This window comes from Rhododendron vialii, chromosome 2a (genome assembly GCF_030253575.1).
Source record: "Rhododendron vialii isolate Sample 1 chromosome 2a, ASM3025357v1".
Taxonomy (NCBI): Eukaryota; Viridiplantae; Streptophyta; class Magnoliopsida; order Ericales; family Ericaceae; genus Rhododendron; species Rhododendron vialii.
In genome coordinates, this window is record NC_080558.1 from 34,485,741 (window position 1) to 34,494,710 (window position 8,970).

Genomic DNA, 8,970 nt, shown 5'->3' on the forward strand with positions numbered 1-8,970 from the left:
AGAATAGGCAAAGACAAATTGGTTTTGTATTCTCTACTTTTACAAGTGGACTTCATTTGTTTAATCCTTTTACCAATGCATTTTGTTTTATGGGTTTTGTTAACATATGCCCCCTAGACATATGATAGAGACTATATATTCTCCTTCATTTATGGTTTTTCTAAATGGAAAATCTAAGTTTGAAACACTAGTCATAAACTCTTCATTAATTGTTTTTGAAAGGATCAAATTTTTTTTTGTTTTGGACAGAAATACCCCCAATCAAACATACTCCTCCCAAAAACTTTTGGCATATAAGTAGGAAAATTAATTGATTCCTTTTTCCCAATCAAATGAACGTCCAATGGGTGAAGAAGGTCTTGTATACAACTGGTCGGGTAAAAGTTTGTATACTCCAATAGTTTTTCCTCTTTCCCTCCATAATTCATTTGGCCCCCTCCATATCAAAAGTAGTGTTTGCTCTCTCTATTTTTTCTTTTTGCCGTTTGACTTTTGACATCCACGAGCATTGAGCATTTAACACCTTCTTCTTCTATAACTAGTGTCACGCGACGTGCTTTGCACGAATCGCGTGCTCAGTACAATTTTTCAAAACTGTATAGTTGTTTTGAGCATTTTTTTTAATTTTTTTCTAACGGATAATCCATTCATTGATAAAAAGATGTGAACCAAACATCAATGGGCGTATCCATCCTTAAACAAAGGGGTGGATAGCCACAACGGCAGATAGGCTTCCCAGGTGGAAGTACCTAAACAACCATAACCCCGACAAGCTAAACAATGAGCAACACTATTACTACTATGTTTAATAAAACTAAATTCACACAACCAAAAAGTCACACGCCAATCTCCGGACATCTTCCTCAAGAACTTCAGCATCACAGTGAATAGAGCTGGGCAACGGACACGAAACACGATAACACGACACGAAGTTAGCGGATTAGAGTTGAACATTTCTGACACGAAACACGAAAATGACACGACTCGAGAACATAAATTCTAAATGGGTCGGGTTCGGGTTGAACACACGAGACACGAAATTAATACGACCAACACGGTTATTAATCTGTGTCATCCATTAACACGAACACGTATATATATAATATATGGTATATCTGTAATTCTATATAGAGTTGGGCAACGGATACGATAACACGACACAAACTGGACACGAAGTTAACAGGTTAGGGTTGAGCATTTCTGAAACGAAACACGAAAATGACACGACTTGAGAAACACGAATTTTAAAATGGGTCGGGTTCGGGTTGAGTGATTTGTGACACGAACCCAACTTACACGACACGAGCACGATCTGACACGACCTGTTACCCATGTCTAATGGTGAATAACTTGTTCACCTTTAACCATTCGAATAAAGCTTAAGGAATCCCCTTCAATCTGAATACACGTAAACCCCAGCTCAAATGCAAAAATAGGCCTTCCCTAGCTGCTATTGCTTTAGCAACCAGTGGAGTAGAGAAACCATTCAGAGCCAAACATCTAGCTGCCAAAAAGAGCCTCTCGCCCTTCCAAACCCACACCACCTTGATGACTCTGGACATCCTCCCTTGCATCAAAATTAATCTTTGATAATCCCATCTACTAGAGGACTTCATCTGTAAGGCTCATTCACTGGTTCCCACCCCGTATCCATCCTCGGCAGTTCAATGGGCTTGTTTGCATCCAAAAAAATAGTCGAGTCCTTGCACGCAATATTGACTACCACCACATGATCACACTAACGGTAAGAAAAATGGGCATCATTTCTGCACTTCCAAATAATTGCACACGCCAGTGATCTCCTGGATTCTTCTTCACCACTACTGTGAACCAATCCCAAAAATCCTCTCCCCTTCCTTGCAGAGTCCATACAAAGTGGAGAGAGTTTCCATACTGCTTGAGCAAATCTACACTGGAAAAACAAGTGAATAAGGGATTCTGGCTCTTCCCAACAGATTGCAATGTTTTGAGCATTTGAAGATGACAATGTTTGTTATGGAAGAACATAAGAATGAATGTAAGTAAAGCTTGATTAATTTTTTGAGCAGTGCTTACATATTATGATAGTTGTAATAGATATGTCCGATGATATTAATACCAAAAGTAAATACATTCGCATTTGTTTGCACCAAACACCATGGTGTGTAATTCTAGATCTATATTACTATTGACTACTAACGTGTGACGATGGTGTGTAATTCTATATCTATGTTACTATTGACTACTAACGTGTGGTACAGTGGTAGCTTGATAGCTTATGTGCATGAACAAATGAGTTCCATCTAGCTCTAATGAAGAATTCGTTAGCATATTGGACAACGCATCTCTTGTGTTTTGAAACTAATACAAATTCTTCATGGTCATGTGGATCGCAAAATGTTTTGAATTGTTCAGGTAGCTTCAAGACCTAGAAACCCTTAACGACAGAAGCATGAACACAATCATGAACACCTAAAAACCAAATACCACATCACTCCAATCGACCAAAAAACAAACATCTGTACACGAATCTATGAACACAAATCACAAAGATCCAACCTTTATCTAGTGACTTGAGACTCCCCTACCTTACCCTTTCTCTCTCATCTACAAATCCTTCTAGGACAATATAAATTTATCAAATCACATCCCGTTTGATAGCTGAGGTCCTGACCCTGGATACCAATTCCTAGCATACAAAACTACCTAATTATGTAAGAGAGAAGTAAATGAAAATATAGGTATGACAATAAGCATCTACGAAGAATATGCAAGACTCTAGCTATCTTATTAGTCTAGCAGTGTCTAAATCTAGTGTGTTCATCCTTTTAAGCTACAATCCGGAAAAACACATTGTGTAATTGAGAGAAGGTAGTCATCAAGATTCGAGTAGAGGTGATTCATGGTTTGAATACAAAGTAAAACTATATCAGTTGTTCATTCCTTTAATTTTCCTATCTCAAAAGCAACCGAGTCATTATGCCTAGTGTTGGAATTCAAAACGCAATCAAGTCATCATTAGTGTTGAAAGTCAAATCATGTATGAAATACCATATGAACAGCTCATGATACTGGTCTTTAAAAATCGCAACCAAATAAGACTTTGGAAATAGTCTGACCTGAAGTCATGGTGAAGGTGTCTCAACTTTGAGTAAAACTTCTGCCATTGATTTTGCAATGGACACACGGAACAAAGACAAAGTCTCCTTTGCGTTCCCTAACAGCTACAGCTAGCGCCGCTACTATTTGCCATTGCAACACTGTAAATTAAGCTAATGTGAAGTGATGATCAAACTAACATAATAATGAAGGTGCCTCAGTTTTTGAGTATTTGATGCAGTTACAACAAGTAGTATCAACACTTTTTACAGAAGCAAATTGACTAATGATGTACTCCATCATAGAGCTATGAACTGGTCCGGGCTGTTAAAGTAATCATATGATTGATTGATATTTATCATCGGTTTAAATTCATGTTTTTGGAATAACGAAGTGGGTTAAGGTAGCAATATTTTTTCAAGTTAAATAGAAAACTCATAGATGTTGATGTATTCAATATTGCTTTTGGAGTGTTCAAAGTGTGTGGTAATCAAGATAAATCACCATGTATAATGTTTTGCAACTTTTTTCCGACTTTAGTACAGTCAAATTTGTGTTGCAAGAAAATGCTAATACCTACCCAAACAAATAAATTTAAGGATCAAAGAGTATCATATATCCATCAATACCCCTATTATACACTGAACACATAGTCTCCATAACACACTCTCTTTTTTACAAAAGGAAAGAAAAACTCACATCACTCTCTACATTATTGGCTATCTATTAAGTTAATTACTTCCAAAACTTAGTAAAAATACAAGACCTTCCACATCCGTTTTTGTTTTTAGCGGAAAGGTTACAAAACCATTTTTCTGGCCCCAATCATGAGTATAGAAGGAGCAATTATCTGAAAATATAATAAGACCTAAATTAAAATAAATGTAGAGAATGCATGATTAATATTAGCTACCTGCTTAAGATCAATCCCTGAGTCGATCTCAATCATTTGCCAAGACTCAACTCCTTTGAGTCTTCCACAGAGCAATCTGATACAGACAAACTCAATGAAACTGGCACTCATCCCAAACCCAATAATTGTAGTAATCAAGTTCATTACCCCTGAGTTAAGAGAAAAATAGAATCAGATCAGAATAGGCTTATGACCAAATTTTTTAATTTAACTTCGAAGGGGAAATTTCAATAACTGGAAATAAGTTAAGGACCAAAGAAAATTGCAGGGTTGTATCCCAACCTTGTTATTGGTCTATGAGGTTGATTAGGAAGGTTCATGTCATCCATTTTGCTAAATTGTTAGTGCTAATATAAAATCTATATCTGTATTATACCGGTCCGTACCCATCTCCTCAACTGATGTAACCATGCAATTGAAGAAAAAGACTCAATTTGCCCATTGGTAATAGAACGAACAACATCACCCAAATTAGTATCATAAAAACTCTAACCACAAGTAGTATTAAGAGGGTCTGAAAGCTTGCTATGACACAAGCATTGAAGAAACAACCAACAACCGGAGCAATCGGAGCCTCTGCCTATTGAGTATATTTGTTGACAAAATCTATCAAGGTAAGAGATGGAATGAAAGAGACTATCAAAGTAAAGCTTGCACTCTTCAGAAACCTTCGCCAAACTATCCACTAAAATCTCCCTCCTATTAGGTTCACATCCTTCTAGACCTTGTCAATGTAATCTGCCAATGGTTTCCTCTTCTCCTTTTTTTTTTCTAGCTCCTCTTCTCCTCAATCTAAAAACAAACAATACTAATTGGTCCATACCCCAAAAGCATAATGGACCCCTTTCTATCAAATTAAACTCTAAGCCCATTAATTTAGATGAAGAAAGCTCTTAGACTAAACAATTCCTTCATGTTGAGATTAACTCATTACCTACGTTTGAAAACAAATTAATATCCAAGCATCCATTTCCCAGAAAGATAATATCAAAAGCGAAAATGTTCTCATTATGTTGAGTTGGTTAAAAGCTCTATAATTAATTGATCTAAAACGTCCTCCCGTATAGACTGTAGCTTTATTAGGCCCGCCCATTCTTTTCCCTACGGAGTTTTTGCATCCTGAAGATCCTATAATTAAAAGAAGGCGCGTGCTCCGCCTTCAATTGGAATTTGTGCTGAATTTCTTTGTGCAATTATGCAACCCCTCCATTACTATGTTCTCATACGCACGAATACCCCCGTTAGCCGGCTTTTGTAGCAAATTCTATTTGCTATTTGTGGAATGGAATAGTAACGGAATCGCCATGAAGCATTAGCAATAATTAAATCAAGCTGTAACAGGTTGGATAAGTATGGAGTAATTTTCTTATACAGCTCGTACAAATTAAATTTTAAATGTGAAAAATTCTAGTGCCACAAATGCAATACCATTGAAGGTAACCATAACAAAGTAGAGAGAAAGTTGAGGCGGACCTGAGATGTGAAGGCACGGCCGAACTCCTTCATACTCGAATTCACTTCTTCTCTTTCAACATTTGAAGCTTGAACTACAAATCCATGTTTCAGCCATACGGAACCAAAATGAATTCAATAACTTCACAACCATACAAAACCCTTTGCTCTCTAGCGCGTAAACTCGAATTGACAACTTCCTCTGAATTACTAACTTCAAATCAAGACACCAATTCATCATTTCCCAACTCCATCAACCATAAGCAGCTCACAAAGTCTATCAAGCACATGCTTATCGGACAACATGGGCAAGGCAAAACAAGCACAACTAAGCTAAAAATGAACGAAAATATACAATAGCTGACAACTGCAATATCTTTTTCACATTCCACATTACGATTTGACATGTAGTCTAGTAGCATAGATAAACGACAACCCACTTCGCAGTGAAACAGAAATTTTCAATTTATGTCAAAAGCACAAACTTCCCACAAGTTGAATGAAAAATCCAAAGTATGAACTTGCAAAAGATCAAAACCATAGCAAATCCTATCGCGCGTCCTTGATCCCAATAGCCCCAGCTCCCAAGGTTCCAGTAAATTATAAAATCAAAACCCCTAATATTAACCAGGTAGATAAAAAATCAAATCAACCGTGAATGTAGAGGAAAAAGGATGTGATTCGGTATACCAAATAAAGCAAAGCTTGGTTATTGGAACCCTAATTTTAAAAAGAAAAACCAGAATTCACATCCTCTTGAAACCCTTATTTCAAACAAAATCCCTAATTTCATGTCAACACAGAACCCTAATTTTTTTGGAACGCACAGAGAGGGAAAGATACCTTGTCGTGGAGTCGATTGTATTCGCCAAGGCTGAGGTAGAGGCGGCTCCGCTAGTTGTGCTCGCTGGTGCTGTTGGTCGACGGGACTGGTGAGTTAGTCGCCCCCCCACCAGGAAAATCTCTCTCGCCAACATCGCACAAAAAAATGGCAAGTTCGACGCTCACCGGATTACTAAAGCAGGTCGCCGGCCAATTCCCATCCCACCGCGCGGTTCAGTTCGACCTCACACACGTTGGCCTTCAAGAACTGATTAACCAAGCCGCCTCCCAGCTCGTCGCCTCTGGCATTAAACCCGGCAACATGATCGCTCTCACCTTCCCCAACGCCATCGAGGTTTTTAAACCCTTCACCATCGTGGTTGTAGGTGGACAAATTCAAGTAGTGCTCTGAACAGCACTGGAATGCAACGGCTTCACGTGCCTCTTGACCGGAACCCTAATTTGTCAACGAAACCCTTATCCTGCAAAACAGACAAGGAATGAGTGCACCTTTGCCTCTCGTGGCAAAGGCCCTCCGATGCCTTTGTTAGTATTTCGTACTCAAGAAACCCTAATTATCAATAGGTGAATATCGAATAATACAATGTATTGCGTACCTTTTACCTCTATGTTTACTCTGTTTATATAGACATTCGTATGCTTGGTGCCCAAGCATCCCTATTGCCATAGGATTCCCAACTCGTATAGGAAACCCAGGACATCAAGGATTCTCGTTTCCTTTATCAGCTCATTAAAAGAGTCCTCTTTGGATCCTTTTCCATAATGAGCTGAGCATCCCATTCTCATTGGGTATCTTTACTAGATCCTATATTCCCGGGATCTTATTCCTCTACGGGACATGACTATTCTGGAATCTTCCAGAGTATTCCCTATGCTCTTATTCTTGATTGGAGCTCTTTCTTTGCTCGGCCATCTCATGGCCGAACAGACGGCTTGGACCATTGACTTCTCATGTCACTGGTCCATATTGCCGAACAATTGTTTAGCACGATGACTATCCTGTCTATATTCAAACTATGGTCCCACATACCATTTGCATTGCTTTTAACCCGTGATCCCTCGTATCACGTGTTTGGTTCTTGCTTCATCTGTTCGGCTGTTTTATAACCGAACAGTCTGCTTTGGACCAGCTACTTCACATGTAACTTGATCCGATGTAATCAGAATGACTCTAACTGTCGAACAGTCAGTTTATAGTCATGACTTCTCATATTGTTGGCCCTTAATTTACCGAACAGACAGCATGGATCAATGATTCCCCATATCATTGGTCCATATCGCTGTTCACCAAACTGCCCGGCGGTAAGTCCTGTCATACTTACCACGTGCTCCCGAATTTCACGTGTTCGGCAACAAAATGTATGTTCTCGAGAATACCTCCCTACAATTGCTCCCCAGCTTCATCTATTTACCACTGTTCGGGGGCAATATATGACGCTTTTAGAAATAGAATTTTATTTAGACCAGACACTTCTGATCCCATACAGTCATAATTTCAATATTTCATTGACGCCCTTTGGCGTCTCCGTCATTATACCATTTCGGGGCAATGACTCCACGTGGCACATTTTCGTATGCCAGTCATTAATTTCGAACTGACGTTCTTTGAAACGGCGTTAGAACGGTCTTTGCTTTCCGTTACTATAACCTATAACGGCGTGAGAGGAGACGTTTCGTCTCCGTCACTCGCCCTTATACCCCTGAAAGGGCTCCTTTTGGGTTTTCACCCAAAAAACTCGATCTTTCAGTCTTTCTCTCTCTAAGCCTTCCGCCATCGCCGCTGTCTGCAAATTCGATTGCATTCCAGGGAATCGTCACAGTATTCTTGTAAGATCCTCGTTCTTACTCCATTTCTTATACTTAGGTTTTCATTTGAGATCTCATTTCTTAGATTTGTGGGTTGTTTCTAGGGTTTCAGTTCGTACCCACTTCCAATTTTTCTTCTTTTCTGAGTATACCCATGGCGGATGATAATGATAACCCTCCTAGACCCAGTAAGTTTAGGAAACTCTGCGATACCCCTGCTGCCATGGCGGCATTTAGGTCGGAATATGTCATTCCAGATAACGTAGGACTCGAACTCGCCCCTCTAGGAGCAGATAGGGATGGTGGCTCCTAGGATAGAATGTGTATCCCAATTGTGGCCATCGTCGAAGGTGGAGTCCGATTTCCCCTTCACCCATTACTCCGCCAGATCCTAAACTGGTATCGTCTCACCCCCATGCAAGTATCAACAAACGTCTTTAGGCTAATAATGGGTGTAATAGCTTTGAATAGGATTCTGGGGACTCAGTTAGGAATTTGGGATATTCAGTGGTGGTACAGTATTGTACTAAACCCTGAATACAATACCTACTATTTCAAAGTTAGAAGGGGAGAAAAGCGTCTCGTACTAAACCTGCCAGACTCTGCTCGGGATCATGAGATTGACTTCCTTTACGTCACTAGAGCCTTTGAGCCACTAGGAGAGGATGGTCAGGTGGTGGGCCTCCACTGCCCCCACATATGGGGATACCCACGTATGCTCTTCATTTTTGCTTTGTAATTCTCGTTTACTGTTTTCTCGTAGTGTTTCTATGTGTCTAATTGCAATTTTGAATTTCAATCTTGCAGCTGAAAACGCTAACAAGCGCCCCAGAAGAGAGCCGAGTTACGTCCGAACAGAGGACATCAACAAAATTCTG

The 8,970-nt window shown here is 39.5% G+C and overlaps 1 long non-coding RNA gene across 3 annotated transcripts; it reads right to left on the reverse strand.

The window, feature by feature from the left end:
• Positions 1 to 549: 549 nt before the first annotated feature.
• Positions 550 to 6,280, reverse strand: LOC131313018 (uncharacterized). 3 transcript variants are annotated; one of them, XR_009196046.1, is made up of 5 exons: positions 5,465 to 6,280; positions 3,992 to 4,140; positions 3,099 to 3,239; positions 1,359 to 1,907; positions 550 to 893 (listed from the first exon to the last, which is right to left on the reverse strand). It is a non-coding gene; the product is annotated as an uncharacterized LOC131313018 (long non-coding RNA). The 3 variants fall into 3 exon arrangements; XR_009196052.1 differs by lacking the exon at positions 3,992 to 4,140 and having other exon boundaries at positions 552 to 893; XR_009196051.1 differs by lacking the exon at positions 550 to 893 and having other exon boundaries at positions 1,347 to 1,907.
• Between the last annotated feature and the right edge of the window lie 2,690 nt (positions 6,281 to 8,970).